This window comes from Canis aureus, chromosome 2 (assembly GCF_053574225.1).
Source record: "Canis aureus isolate CA01 chromosome 2, VMU_Caureus_v.1.0, whole genome shotgun sequence".
Classification (NCBI taxonomy): domain Eukaryota; kingdom Metazoa; phylum Chordata; class Mammalia; order Carnivora; family Canidae; genus Canis; species Canis aureus.
Window position 1 is genome coordinate 11,944,936 of NC_135612.1, and position 15,065 is coordinate 11,960,000.

General features: G+C 36.9%; 2 long non-coding RNA genes across 3 annotated transcripts in view; one reads left to right on the forward strand and one right to left on the reverse strand.

Annotated features, from left to right (window-relative positions):
• Positions 1-15,065, reverse strand: part of LOC144292741 (uncharacterized) — a 223,676-nt gene that overhangs the window by 192,002 nt on the left and 16,609 nt on the right. The window lies entirely within an intron of this gene.
• On the forward strand, positions 113-11,974 carry LOC144290138 (uncharacterized). Its single transcript, XR_013357963.1, has 2 exons — positions 113-263; positions 11,564-11,974. It is a non-coding gene; the product is annotated as an uncharacterized LOC144290138 (long non-coding RNA).

A 15,065-nucleotide genomic window follows, 5' to 3' on the forward strand; every position in this document is an offset into this window, starting at 1 on the left:
TGAGTTGGTCCTGTTTTCTGGAATTTTGATGATTATGGTGGAAGTGGTGCTTTATGAGTTCTGAAGCTAGGTCATAAAGGTCTATTGGGCTTCTGATGGTTCTCTAGGGACACCTGCCCTTGCAATCTAGCCATTATACTGTGGCCAGAACATAGTGAGAAAGGTGGAGAGTAGTAAAAGCCATGACGGAGAAGAGAGGGGAGAGGCTTTGTTTTTACTGGATATGAGTCACAAAATCTGTTCTTAAATTCCAGCTTTTTCAGGTAACTGTATGACTTTGGCAGTCTCAGTTTCTTCATCACCACAATGGATGCATTACATAAGATGGATTCTAGTTCTAATGTCCTACAGTTTTAAGCTTCTAGTTCTAATGTCCTACAGTTTTATGGCCTTCTAAATCATCTGGGACCAGCATGCTATTTAACTCCAGAGGGTTTATTCAAATAGACTGCAATAAGAATGATGTTTTCAAGTTGCAGAAAATGGCAGTTCTAATAAGAATCAGTGAGGCTGATAATCATATCTCTGAACTTAAGGCCTATGATGTATCTGATGTTGAGACTGTACAGGAATTTATTGCTCAGTTATAGCATTTTAGCTATGGAACACTATAATTTGATTTGCAAAGATTCACTTGACTACAACTTTTTCTGAGTGTCTTGTGATGGAAAGTAAAGATCATTTCTATGGCAGTGTTGTCTTTGCCTATTAGCTTAGTGGGAAAACAAAGCACAAGCACCCACTGACACTAAACAATAACATAGTCAAGAACAACAGATTTAAAAGTAGGAAGATGTCTTAAAGTAATACATAATTAATTGTCAAATTGCTTGTTTATTTTCTGCTCACTATTCTGTACTTCCTTCTTGCTACCTCTCGGATACTTCCAAACACTATGCTTCTTTCTCATGTCCTTGCTTTAGAACTTCTGAGTTCTTTGGAACTTTTGAGAACTTCTTAAAACTTAAAATAGTTTCTCAAGTGTGCTAGGAGCCCTTGTTTATAGATCCCTTGAAGTCAACTTTCCTGGGCAAGAATTTTTTTCCATATTCTTCCTTTATTGTAAATTATGTGTATCCTTTCCCCATGGAATTCCTAATTTTCTATATAAATTATTCTGCAAACCCAAGGCTCCTTGAGGAAAAAGGAGATCTCTTTTATACATGGAAGAAACCTAAATGTCTGTATTTGCTTTGGATAATATTCCATGTTTTTGAGAGGAGAATGAACCACATTGAGCTAGTCTCATCTTCATCCCCAGACTAACCCAGTTGTCTCGTAGATAGCCCACCCTGAACATTAACAATTAAAAGAAAATTCCACACTCACATTAGCCTCTTGGGGAAGCACAACAATGAGATATTTTCCCCTCCACCCAGAAGATCTGAAATTTTGGAAAAACTCATGCAAGCATTTGAATTTATTGTTAAATTTGTTTTAAAATTCTACTTTACCCTTCTCTGTAGGATACTCCCCAGGGGTTCCTGGGAAGCTCACATCATACCCTCGTGTTTGGTTGGCAAAATATGTAAGGACAGATAAAACTTTGAGTCATTGCTGGGATGGAAGCCATTCTGTACAAACTCTTGATTAAGAAATTAAAAAAAAATATATATATATAGATAAACGAACCACTGAGTACCCTACCTAAAATAATAATCTAACCAATGAAGTGTTATTTTTTATGTGAGGATTTCTCATTTATTTTAGGGCAGTAGAACTGAAACCTTATGAGTGTCAGAAATAACTGAAGGGCTTGATAAAACAGAGATTGGTGGGCTCTGTCTTCATATTTTCTGATTCAGTAGGTCTGGAGTGAAGCCTAAGAATTTACATTTCTAACAATTTCCCAGGTGACGCTGATGTTACTGGTCTAGGAGAGCACATTTTAAGAACCATTATAGAGGGCACCTGGGTGACTCAGTTAAGCAACTCCCTTCTGTTCAGATCATGATCCCAGGATCCTGGGATTGAGCCCAGTGCCAGCCTTTGTGCTCAGTGGGGAGTCTGCTTCTTTCTTTCCCTCTGCCCCTCCCCACTACTCCTGCTCTCTCTCTCAAATAAATAAATAAAATCTTAAAAAAAAAAAAAAAAAAAAGGAACCACTATGGTAGGAAGCCTGAATACTGAGGGTTCCAACTTACTGAATAACAAACACTTTTTTTTTTAAGATTCCACAGTAAGTAAGATCATGATATTTATCTTCTCTGACTGACTTATTTCACTTAGCATAATACCTTCAAGATCTATTCATGTTGAAAGCTGCTAAGAGAGTCGATCTTAAAAGTTCTTCCCACAACAAAAAAGTTTCTTGTAAATATGTTTGGTGAGGGATGTTAACTAGACTTAATGTGGTGATTATTTCACTATATATATGTATATTGAAATATGTCCAATACCTGAAGCTAATATAATGTTATATGTCAATTATATCTTAATTTTAAAAAACACATTTTTGGAAGTCTTGATGCTTGCGATAGCAAAAGCGTTGTCCTTACTTTGTTTATGATTTAGTTCTGCTGTGGTTTCTGGTTCTTTGAGTAAACAGCTGGAGTCTCAGCATCACAAGCTTTTTGTGGCTGAACATATCTCCATCTTACAAAAAGGAGAAGAGATTCAATGACCCAAACAGTAATTTATCTTATCATAATGGACCACAATGATGCAAAAGTTGACATTCAGAAAGCACTCCAATATTGGGATTCTATTGTCAAATTTATATATATAAATTTATATCATAAATTATATCACTGGGTATATGATTTGCTCTATGGTAGTTGACTATTTTAAAAAGTAAAACATGTGTCAAATAAGAATATTGGCCAATGAATCTTGGTTTGTATGAAATATCACTTTTCTTAATTTTATTTAAATATTCTAGGTCTGTATCTGAGTCCTCCATTTTGGGGGATCCCAGAAAATTTACTGTTTTTTTTTCTAAAGATTTTATTTATTTATTCATGAGAGACACAGAGAGAGAGAGAGAGGCAGAGACACAGGCAGAGGGAGAAGCAGGCTCCATGCAGGGAGCCCGACGTGGGACTCAATCCCAGGTCTCCAGGATCAGGCCCTGGGCTGAAGGTGGCACTAAACCACTGAGCCACCTGGGCTGCCCAAATTTACTGGGTGTTTTTAGGTCCTACCACCCTATAGCCCAACCAAAGACTTCTGTGATCTTAACATCTTTCTGGACATTGGTCATCAGTAATCACCTTAACGGTCTAGTTGGCTGCTCTATTGCTTTGTTACCCCTATTGGCTTAATAACTTTGATCATTAGACAAATATTTACTGAGTGCTTAATATATGCTTTTTAAAATTGCAATTGTATTATATATTTGATACATGCAACAGCAACACATATGTGTATTATGAAATATAAAAATAAAATGAATACCCATGAATAATTCCCCAATAATAACTAGGGCTTATCATTATTGTTGTATCTATCTGTGTGTTCCTTTTTTATTCAATGCCTTTGCCTCCCCTAGCCACCCTAAATTTGTGTTTACAATCCCCTTGTTTCTTTTCTTTTTTCTTTTTTTATTCATAGAGACACAGAGAGAGAGAGGCAGAGGAAGAGACACAGGCAGAGGGAGAAGCAGGCCCCATGCAGGGAGCCTGACGTGGGACTCGATCCAGGGTCTCCAGGATCACACCCTGGGCTGCAGGCGGCGCTAAACCTCTGCGCCACAGGGGCTGCCCAACAATCCCCTTGTTTCTTAAAAAATAGTTTTATCATTTAATTAGGTATCCTAACCTAGAGTATTTAATTTTATTAATATTCAGATCTTATAAAGATGGTTTTACAAAGATGGTTTTCTGAAACATGACTTTTTTGACTAAATGTTGTGTTTTTAAGATTCACCTTGTTGCTGTGTGAGGTGATATTCCTTGTTGTATAGTTTTTCTTTGTGTGAATATATCAAAATATATTTGTCCATTCTCCTGTTGATGGACTTTAAGATTGTTATTAATGAGGCTTTTACAGACACCTTGTATATATCTCTGTTGAGGTGCAGTTTTCTCTAGGATTTTTTGTCTTGAATGAGCAATACACTGACACTATAGAAAAGAAGGTGATACTGGAATACATTTTAAATATCTTTTTTTCCCTTCAATGTAAAAAATTTTAATAAAATATGTTTTATGAAAAACTAATTCCATTAACCACACTTACAAAATGTGTCCCATGGTCAAATGATAGCAATAAGTACTCTATTCTATGTACCTCCTTTGGAAAGCCAGGATAAAGTTGGCATATCAACGGCTCTGAAAAGTCCTACAATAAAGGAAGTGTTTGATTTTATTAAACCTAGTGGTTCCCATGGATTTTGATCACAGAATCCTTTTGTTCATTATATCCACTAATATCTCATGGTACCAATACTCCATTGAACACATTTTAGATACACTGACCTATTGCATCAATGCTATATGACTATATAGGATTTTTAATTGTGTCCTTTTTAAAAAAGATTTTATTTATTTATTCATGAGAGATATGGAGAGAAAGGCAGAGACACAGGCAGAGGGAGAAGTAGGCTCCCTGCCAGGAGCCCGATGAGGGACTCGATCCCAGGACCCCAGGATCACGACCTGAGCCAAAGGCAGACACTCAACCACTGAGCCACCCAGGCTTCCCTAATGTGTCCTTTTGATACATAAATCCATTTGATATATCATCAATAGTCCAGAATAGGCAGGAAATCTCAATAGAGTAAGAGAAAATCCTAGATGTAATAGAAATTCTTACCTAATTAATTCTGTCTTAATATGTGATCATTGTGATTGATTGTCATTCACTACCTTGTCCTGGTCTCATATCCATTTTTTGTAGCAGAACCATTGGCTTTAATCCTAGACACTGGAGGAACCACGAAAACAGTATAGGGGTAGCTCTTGTTCAATGTGCTAGTCAAGTTTAAAAATAAATTCTGGCTTCTCTATGACCAGGAGTAAAAATATTCCTTGGGCGGTGACCTCAGCATGTTTGAGAGGTTGGGATGCATCCTGGATCCACTCATGCACAGTCAGGGCTGTCTTCCTAGTAACATCAAAACTTCAAACATTCCAGAAAAATCCATAATGGCTCTACTCTCACTGGAACAGAAAGTGACTTTTATATTTTACCTCCCTCCCCTCAAAATTTTTTTCTTTGTGTCTTCTTTTTAGATCAGTTTCTGAATTCCCCTTCTCTCCTTCAATTGATGAGACTGTTAGCTTATTCTGATGCTATGCCCAAAGTTTTATTTCTTCAGAATTCATCTCTAGGATTTTCTTTTCAACTCCTTCCAAGCTAACAGTTGGAAAAATAAAATCTCAACCTTGATTTTCTTGGAATTAAAATTTTTAGGATGCTACAATCTAGGGTCAACTCTCAAGGTTCACTTAGCTAAAAAATTCAGTTCCATTTGTCAGGGTTTGTGTCTTCTTTCTACCCAAAGACACCCTAAAGTTTAGAGTATGAAACTCTACATTCACTGCCATTGGCAAGGCCTGATCTCCCACTTTATCCTATTTGCCAGACTTTGAACCTATTCTGATTTCCCCCTTTCTTAGATTTTGTGAGCTTTCTAGTATGTCCTTTGTATATCAGATGTTATTATTCTCTCCATTCCATGACAATGCTGCAGTGAACCACAACAGCTTCCAGTATTTTTTTAAAAATATTAAATAGGGCCTCAATTGCATTGTCTTTTAATAACTATGAATGGCCAAGCTAGGTGATGTAAATTGCCTCCATAATTTGTAGTATTTGAATGCATTTCTTGAAATATAGTCTCTTGAGTGAGCTTATCACCCTGGGAAATTTGTACCTTGTACAATTGAATCTTTGAATGTGACGTGGATGCAGTTCTCTGGGCAGGGCTAAGTGTGTCTGAAGTACACCACATGCTCTGCAGAACATGCCACACATCTCTCTTCCTGAAAGTGTTGGCAGCACTCCTACAGGCAGTGTTTTGCATAGATGTATCCAATAAGGGTGGACCTTTACTGCCACAACCCATTCTTTATTTGAGTCTAGTGAATTTCCTTTTCTTCACCACCTAATTATTCACTAATCGACTCAAACCTTTTATTTGACTCTGTCCTAACCACTCTAGTTGGATAACTTTGTCTTTTGGTTCATCAGGAAATCTCATGATGAATCTTCAACCTCTCACTGTCTCCATCTCTGCTCTTAAATGCTCTCAGCCTTTCCATTATTCTTTGTCTAATAGGATGAGTAGTCTTCTCCATTAAAATTCAGTTTGTCATTTTGGCCCCTCTTCTTCTGCCTTGTTAGGTATTTTCTTACTAGTTACCACCTCTCCCTACTCCATTTTCTAGTCATTCATGTCAAGGCTTAACTACATTTGCCTGAGAGAAGACTTTCCTATTGTAAACCTAAAATAATCCAGCTGGCTTTCTCCATCACATCACCTGTTTTATTGTTTTTCATGGTAATTATTATCATCTGGCATGCCTTATTTATGTGTTATTTGTTGACTTTTTTTTTTTTTTTTTTTTTACTTCCTTGAGAGCAATGACCTTGTCTCTTATTTATTCTCAGTACCTAAAATAATGCTTGGAACATAGTAGCACTTCAGTTAATCTAGTTAAATAAAAGAGTTAGTGTATCCTCCAATATCTTCATTTCTACATACTCTTTCCTTCCAGCCTATAAATATGTGCATTATGTTTCCATCTTAAAACCAACAAAAGCAAACCAAAAAAAGAAGAAAAATAAAACTTTCCTTCATTCTGACAGCAAGCATCTAAACTTTGCCTTTTTATGACAGGTGTTATCACTCTCTGCCCTAGTGGCACATGCTGCAGTGAACCCCAGCAGGGACTGGCAAATTATGCATCACCAGCAGACTGCCTGTTTTATAAAGTTTCGTTGGGAAGAGCCATGCACATTCATAGATATATATTGCCTGTGGATGCTCTTTGCCCTACAATAGTACTGTTGCATCTTTGCCATAGAGATCATGTGCCCACAAGCCAAAAATATTACTATCTGGTCTTTGCAGAAAATATTTACCAACCTCAGGAGCTAACTTTTATTTATTTTTTTTTACATTCAGCATTCTCCAACATAATACGATACCAAAATTTCTTGCATTCTTTCAAATCTCATTTCCTCTTCAGCTTCCTTCAGTCTAATTCTATCTTTATGACTATACTGTGTTGCTTGCTCTAAGGTTAAAAATAGTGCCCTGATTGAAAAACCTAATATATGCTTTTGAGTCTTTGTATTTTTGGATTACTATTCTCCATCTGACTCTCTCAAAGCTCTCTACTGCTTTGGCTTCCGTAGCTCTTAACCTCCTCTTTCCTTTTCCTACCTCCCTGACTGTATCTTTTCTTTTTCTTAAAGAACGTTTCTTCTTCAGCCTGTCCCTTTATGATTCATATATCTGATCCATAGCCGAAATTTCTCAATCTGTCTACCTTTTCCAACATAAACTCATTTAAATCTGATTAGTTTCAATCTCACTGATCAAGATCAGGACACATTATTTTTCCACTCAACTTTTATGGCAGCCTCCTAATTGGCCTTCCTGCATTCAACATCACCCCCTTAAAGCCACCTCCTACCTAGCTGTCAGAATGTCAGTTTAAGGCACTAGTTCCCAAACTTTATTATTTATTGGACATCAGACTCACTTGGTGTGCTTATTAAAATATAGAATGTTAGGTCCCTCTCTTGGAGTTTTTACTGAGTAAGTCCTGTGGGACCCACAAATTTGCATTTCTATGTTCCCAGGTAATGCTGACACTACTGTTCTAGGCTCCTCATTGAAACACAGTTTTTGTTTTGTTTTGTTTTGTTTTGTTTTTAAGTTTGTATTGCATCCACCCCTTTGTTAAAACCACACAGTGGTTTCCCATAATCTGCGGGATTAGACCTCAGCTTCCTATTATGTCACATAATGTTGTCCAAAATCTTATGCTTTCTACTTTACTAGGATTCTTTCTCCCATTCTCTGACTTCCACCTCATTCTCCTGTAACTTCAAGCTGCATATCTTACCATATGCCCCGGCATTTCAACCCTCTGTGCTCTTGATCACACCAAGAATTTCCATACCTTCTTCACCCACCTTTCTTCTCTTCCCTCTTTAAAGAGGTATTTCAAGTACTATTTCCCTTTATGAGCTTCCACAATAATCAGAACATGTTTCTCTCATTACATAAGACCTCTATCCACAAGTGTTTTATTGATATTTGTGTTTATTTTGTCTCCCCTAAACTATGAGCCACAAGCAGAATGCTATAGTTCTTTCTGGCATCACCAAATGAAAGCTTATTTTAATGTGTCAACCTAGAAATACATATCACACTGAGGGTGAGAACACAGGAAAATTAGTGCTCCCATACATTACTAATCACACTGTATACTGACCCATCTTTTCTGAAAGTAACTTGATAGAATCCATGAAGACCTCCCCAGAAAAACAAAACAACCTTGATGTTCTTGTTTTTAGTCATTCTACTTTTGGGAATCTGGTCTAAGGAAATAATACAAAAATATGCCCAGAGACGTGTGTCACACATCACTTGTAATAGCAAAATGATGGAAAACACAGAGTGTCCAACACTAGGGAATAATTAAGTAAATGCATCTAATTGATGAAGTATTGTGTATTTAAATGATTATTTTGAAGTGCATATGGCAAGCATAATATTATTTTTATTGTGACATTAAGCAAAAATAGGGATACCAAGTGTTAATATAAACTATGATTCTAATTATGTAACAATATGTTTGAAAAAAGCACTTAAATTCTAAGGTAAGATGACAAGCTTATGACATAACTTTTTAATGTGATTTAAAAAAACAAATAAAAAAGCTCGTTTTAACCATCTATGCTGTTTCATGTTCATACAGTGTTCTTTTAAAATTAAAAGGATGTATCAGTCCTGGTTACACAGGCAAAAAGTAACTTGATCTTGTATCTGATCTTCTCTGAATTACCACAAGATATGATTTCAGGACTAAAAAACACCAAGAGCCATAACATAGAATGGCATATTGACAAAATGTAGCCTAAGTTTCCTGTAATAATCAAAGCTAAGATGCCTTCTGTGAGAAGAGGAAGTGGAATATATTATGAAGATACCAAATTACAAACCAAAGTAGCAATCACCAGTAAATTAGATAAATGCAAACATCATGGCAAAGGCTACAGGTTAATAAGGCATCAGTGTAGGATAATGGTTGGAGTTCACACTGTCAACTACCCTCTGGATTTAAATCTAACTCTGTCTCTTAACAATTCACTAACTTGGTGCATGTTTTTTACTTCTTGAAGTCTGCTTTCTCAATTATAAAATAAGGTAGTAATATTTACTTACCCATAGCTATCCTATCATCCTCTCCAGCTTACCTCTTTCCACAGTGCACATGCTCTCTTTTTCTTTCACAACACATTTTCTATCATAGTCTGTCTCTCCTCCAGTTTCCAAATACCAAATTCTCATATTCTCTGCCCTCCTTTGGTCAAAACAGCCCTGGCCACTTAAGGGAATTATCAGAGTTTCTTCTGGGAAGTGTCATCTCTCCTCCAAAATATATTAATGGACAAACATGCTGGTCTTCTTTGCTTGGTATGGTCATCTCCAACTGTGATGACCCACAGAGTATAGCAGGGCAGAGTGATGGACAGGCTGAAACTTTGATAACATTACTACCCTGGAAAAGTTATTTTATATGAGATAATACATATGCATATTGTTTAAGTCAGTTTTAGTTGGCGCTCTAGTACTTGCAGTTGAAACCACCACAACATTTAATATTAAATGAAATAATATGGTGAGGCACTTAGCAAGAAAGTGAAGCATAGTGGTCAGGAGTATAGACATTGTTCAGATGGAGTTTTAATCTAACAGTAGCCATGTAACCTTGAACAACAAATTGCTTGAAGTCTGTGTGCCTCAATTTCCTCATTTGTAAAATGGAGATAATAGTAGTATCTACCTTAAGGGTTTGTGAAAGGAATAAATGAAATATGTATAGCACCTATAAAAATGCCTGGCACCTATACAAATTTTTTTTTTTTTTTAAGATTTTAAAGACACACAGAAGTGGGGGTGAGAGACTTACAGAAGTGGGGGTGGGTGCAGAGACACAGGCAGAGGGAGAAGCAGGCTCCTTGCAGGGAGACCGACGTGGGACTCGATCCCGGGTCTCCAGGATCACGCCCTGGGCTGAAGGCCGGCTAAACCGCTGAGCCACCCAGGCTGCTCTACAAATTTCTATATTAAAAATTAAACGTTAGTAATAGTATAATAGATGTTCAATAAGTGATAGTTCCTATTGTTACAGATTGGTGGTTAAGAAGTGACCTTAAACACCACATACTTATTTTATAAACAAGCTACTGTGACGGGTTTTAGATTAAACAATCAAGTCATCCAATTTTTAATTCGGGGCACTTTCTCCTATACTATATTGTTATTATCTTTTTAGCAAACTTGAAACACTATTTTATCACTTCTTAATCATCATAATTTTTATATTTTAATATGTGATACAGAGGTAGATTCAGTGGATAGACATTAAAACACCTCTGCATTTAATTTGGATAAGTTGGACTTTTTATGTAGTTCATATGAGTTTATCTATGAGTTTATATAACTGCTATTTTTTAAAAAAAATTTTTTAAAATTTATCTATTCATGATAGTCACACAGAGAGAGAGAGAGGCAGAGACACAGGCAGAGGGAGAAGCAGGCTCCATGCACCGGGAGCCCGACGTGGGATTCGATCCTGGGTCTCCAGGATCGCGCCCTGGGCCAAAGGCAGGCGCCAAACCACTGCGCCATCCAGGGATCCCATAACTGCTATTTTTTAAAATAAGGGTAAACTTCTCAATCAAGCTGGCCATGTAGTAGCTTGTAGGTGACTTCTCTGAAGCCTTCTTTCTATAGGAGCTATACAGTAGCATGAACCTCTCAGGCAGTATAAATATTTGTGGAATCTAAATATTCAGAAAGTATCAAAACCATTATAATTCACGTAGTAACTTCTGCTATTCTTTAAAACAGAATGTTTGATGCTCAAAATGGAATTGAAGGAGATGTTATTTGTTAACCCCACTCTGCATATGAGAGGGAGAATCTATCATGTGAGCAATTTTTTTTAAGATTTTATTTTTTTATTCATGAGAGACACACAGAGAGAGGCAGAGACACAGGCAGAGGGAGGAACTCAGTGTGGGACTTAGTCCTAGAACTCCAGGATCATGCCCGGAGCCAAAGGTAGAGATGACCAACCACTGAGCCACCCAGGCATCTCAAAAACAGATTTTGTTTCTTCTCCTCAGAGATTAAACACAGCCTTCTTTCCCTTGTGATTTAATTCAGCTCTAACAATAATTCTGATGTCATTCTCAAAGCATGGTACTGGTTGAAGTTCTGGGGTATTGAAATGAAAAGATAATTCCTTTTCCCTCAAGGAACTCACAGTCTAGCAAAGGAAGACAAGTGAATCCATCAGTACCTGTAAAGCAAGTAAGTGTCTCTGGTACTTAATATGAGTGCTCAATAATATCCCATTATTCTCTCTTGTAGGCCTATTTGCATTACGTTGAATCCCGTGCCTAATTTTGCCCCTGGATTCTGAACATGTCACCTTGGGTTGGGGCAGCAAAAGTTCCTCCATGGCCTTCCAGTTTCTTCTCCCCTCTTGAAATGATTGAGGAAGCCTCATGTTGCCTTAGCAGACACACAATCTGGAAACAGCCCAGTGACTAATGAAGTCATTTGATGGAGAACAGCTACCCTGGGAAGTTACCAGACTTACATTAGGTTTTATAAAGCAAGAAATCAACTTTACTGGGCTAACTGCTGAGATTTCAGCCTCTATTTGTTACCACAGCAAGGCGCAGACTACTCTGTATTTTCTTCTTTGAATGAAGTATACGTGAAGTATTCTAAGACACAGAAGAAAAAAAAACAATAAATTCTGACTGGTAAATTAAAGATGTTTCTACGAAAGAAGTAATATTTTAATTGTGTTAAAAATATGAGGAATATCTCAAGAGAAAGCTCAGAGGACTAAGTTGTATAAGGATCAGTAAATATATCATAGGAAATATATAAACCAAATTATGATAGCGTTCTGTGAAAATAAAAAAAAAGAAACATCTGAAAGACAGAAAATAAAGTCATGTGACTAAAATGTCTGGTAACTACTGGCAAAGTGTCGGCAGCTATTGGCCAATGGTAGAGTGATGTGAATGGAAAAAATAGATTGGAGCCATTTATTAAAGGTTTTGACCTAAGTTCCTTGAACTTGATTTTGTACAATCTGAGAGAGCTATTAAAAGCTAGGAGACATTTGCTGGCAAACATTGAAGGACGTGTATTGAATAGATTATACTAATTATTATACAGTTCCTGCCCTGTGTTACGTGCAAACTACAATCCAAGAGATTCCATGAGTGCAAATACTTTTAGAGATACTAAGGCAACTTCACAGTGGAAGTTACATTTGCTGAGTCTTCAATGATCAACAAGGTAGCTAAGACTAGCTGCAGGAGGTAAGAAGGGTAGAGGCGCAGGACTCATGTGCATTGGGATCTGCAACTGAATTTAGCCTACGCTGAGGAATAGGAAGACAACTCAGTAATTATTCAGGAGAGAAGCCAGGGGCTTGACTGGAAAGTAGTCATAGGCATAACTTGGGGATGGATTGAGTGGATCAAGAGAACTTGGTTGCATCTAGGATGTGAATGATGCATATTATTACTTGCAATTAGTGAGATGATGGGAGAAGTAGCATGTTTGGAGGAGCTTAAAGGATCATCTGGCCTTTTCTGCCTAGGTCCGTAATATGTGTGATGAAGCCACTGAACTTGAGTGAGGAAACAGCCTTACTTCTGACTGTAACACTCTTGAATCTTCTACTGATACAAGAAAGACCTTTAAGAAAAAAATGAATCCTCTGGAAAATAGTACTGGTGTTCTCGAGAAAAGAATGGGAAAAGTAAAATTAGAGGGTAGAGTTATATTTTATAATATTTGCAAAGTCTTTTCTATATTTTATAATATTTCTGAACATTTGGATATAAATCTCATTATTGGGATGCCTGGGTGGCTCAGTGGTTGAGCGCCTGCCTTTGGCTCAGGGCGTGATCCCAGGGTCTGGAATCGAATCCCACATTGGGCTCTTTGTGGCAAGCCTGCTTCTTGCTTTGCCTGTGTCTCTGCCTCTCTCTCTCTGTGTCTCTCATGAATAAATAAAAATCTTTAAAAAAATAAATCTCATTATTATGAAATAAATATCTTTTCAAATACATGCAGATGTTGATATTTTAGATGAAATATAAATCATTAAACATGATACTGGATCCTTATAATGTTTTGTCATCATTATAAGTCCTTAACACCTGATAATAAAAATATAACTATTATCCTAAGCAGAGTCTGCAGTTTTTGATATTGAAAAGAAAATCCTATCCATGGAAAGGTTGAGAACCTCTGCTCTATTTCCTGGAGAGTTCCTTATATCACTGGTGTATAGAGCTATATGTCTGGGAGGATCTGAAAAATAACAAAATAGAAATTCATTGTTTGATTTTGAATATAAAGGAAAAGGACTGGAGGTATAAATGGTCTTGGTCTGAAATAATCGATAATATTAAATTTACATGGTTGGACAGGAAAACTGTTAACAAGAGTCCTGAGGGAGCTCCCAAAATATCAGGTCTTGGTCAGAGATTCTAGTAAGTTTTAGATTCCAGTTCTTGGTTAGCATGTGTGTTAGAAGCCTGGTGGTCGTGGTAGGAAGGTTAGAAGGGTTGGCAGAAACACTGCAATGGCCTTCTCAGCATGCGCCTCTTGGGGGAAATCAGAAAGTTTGCCAGCTGTTCACATTATTTTCAGTTAAGTTCTTCATTTGAAACCTGTGGATTCTATGCTTCATTTTGCTTGTAAAAGCATCTGTTGCCAAAGCATATTGAAAATGGTCGGTTACTTTTTCCATACGTGAGGACTTTGAACCTTTGTGTGAAATTAGTTTATTGCAAATATAGAATGACTTTGCTGAAAGCATTTTGTTCAACTTAAGTACCAGAAGGTGATGCCTTTTATTGTTATTGCACAGAAAAGTCAAGGAGGGTTTAAGTAAATGTTTTCCTAGGAAATTGTAGGAGGAATCTGTAATTCTGCTTAGCGGAAAAATCTAAAATAAGCAATTAGCAAAGGCACTGTTTAAGAATGACATTTCCCTGGAAGTCAGTTGTTAACTATCAGCGTGGAAGTTTGCCTACTACTTGTGCCCCTCTCTCTTGACTTGGAAATCAGTTAACACCAAGTAGCTCCTGACTTCATTTTGCAAGGTTTTCTTTGTTAACATCTCCAGATATTGTATAAGGCTTTCCATTGGCATCAACATTTAATTAAATATAGTCAGTTTGCCTTTGCTTTGACTTTGATGATTTGAATTTCAACTGCCTTTAGGGAGAAAAATACGGAAGTATATTACTCACCATTTCACATCTGTTGCAGTTTAAAACACTCAGTTGCCAAGAATTTTATGAAGCATCACTTAGTAATGATTCAGGAAATGATTAGTCAATGCATCCTATGCACAAAGTGGAGGGCACCCTCTGTTGTCCATCTTGCTATGATGCTTATTCTACGTTTCCTCCAAGCATAGAACCAGGCTGTGAATTTGCAATCTCTTCTTAAGTGGACAGTGATAACTGATAAATACACATACGAGGATTCCTTAACATTTTAGTCCAAATGTGAAATCATAGAGATCGGATGGTCTGAAAAGGCTCTGATGCTAATAATTTTTTAAAAACTGGGTTCACTCTCAACTTGGATTTGCAAAGTCGCTTGATAGCTGTGTGTGTCAGCTTTCTCCTTTGAAAAGTGAGAACGTTAATAATTGCACAATGTACATTTGCAAAGGTTTTATTTTTGTGGTCATTTATATTTAAAGCTCAGGTGAAGTTTCTGATATTTTTTATTTGGTTTTAGCAATTTTAAGGTGCACTTATTATGAACATTTCACTACAATAAGGCTATGGAAGTGATGACTACATCTTGAATGTTTAGGTCT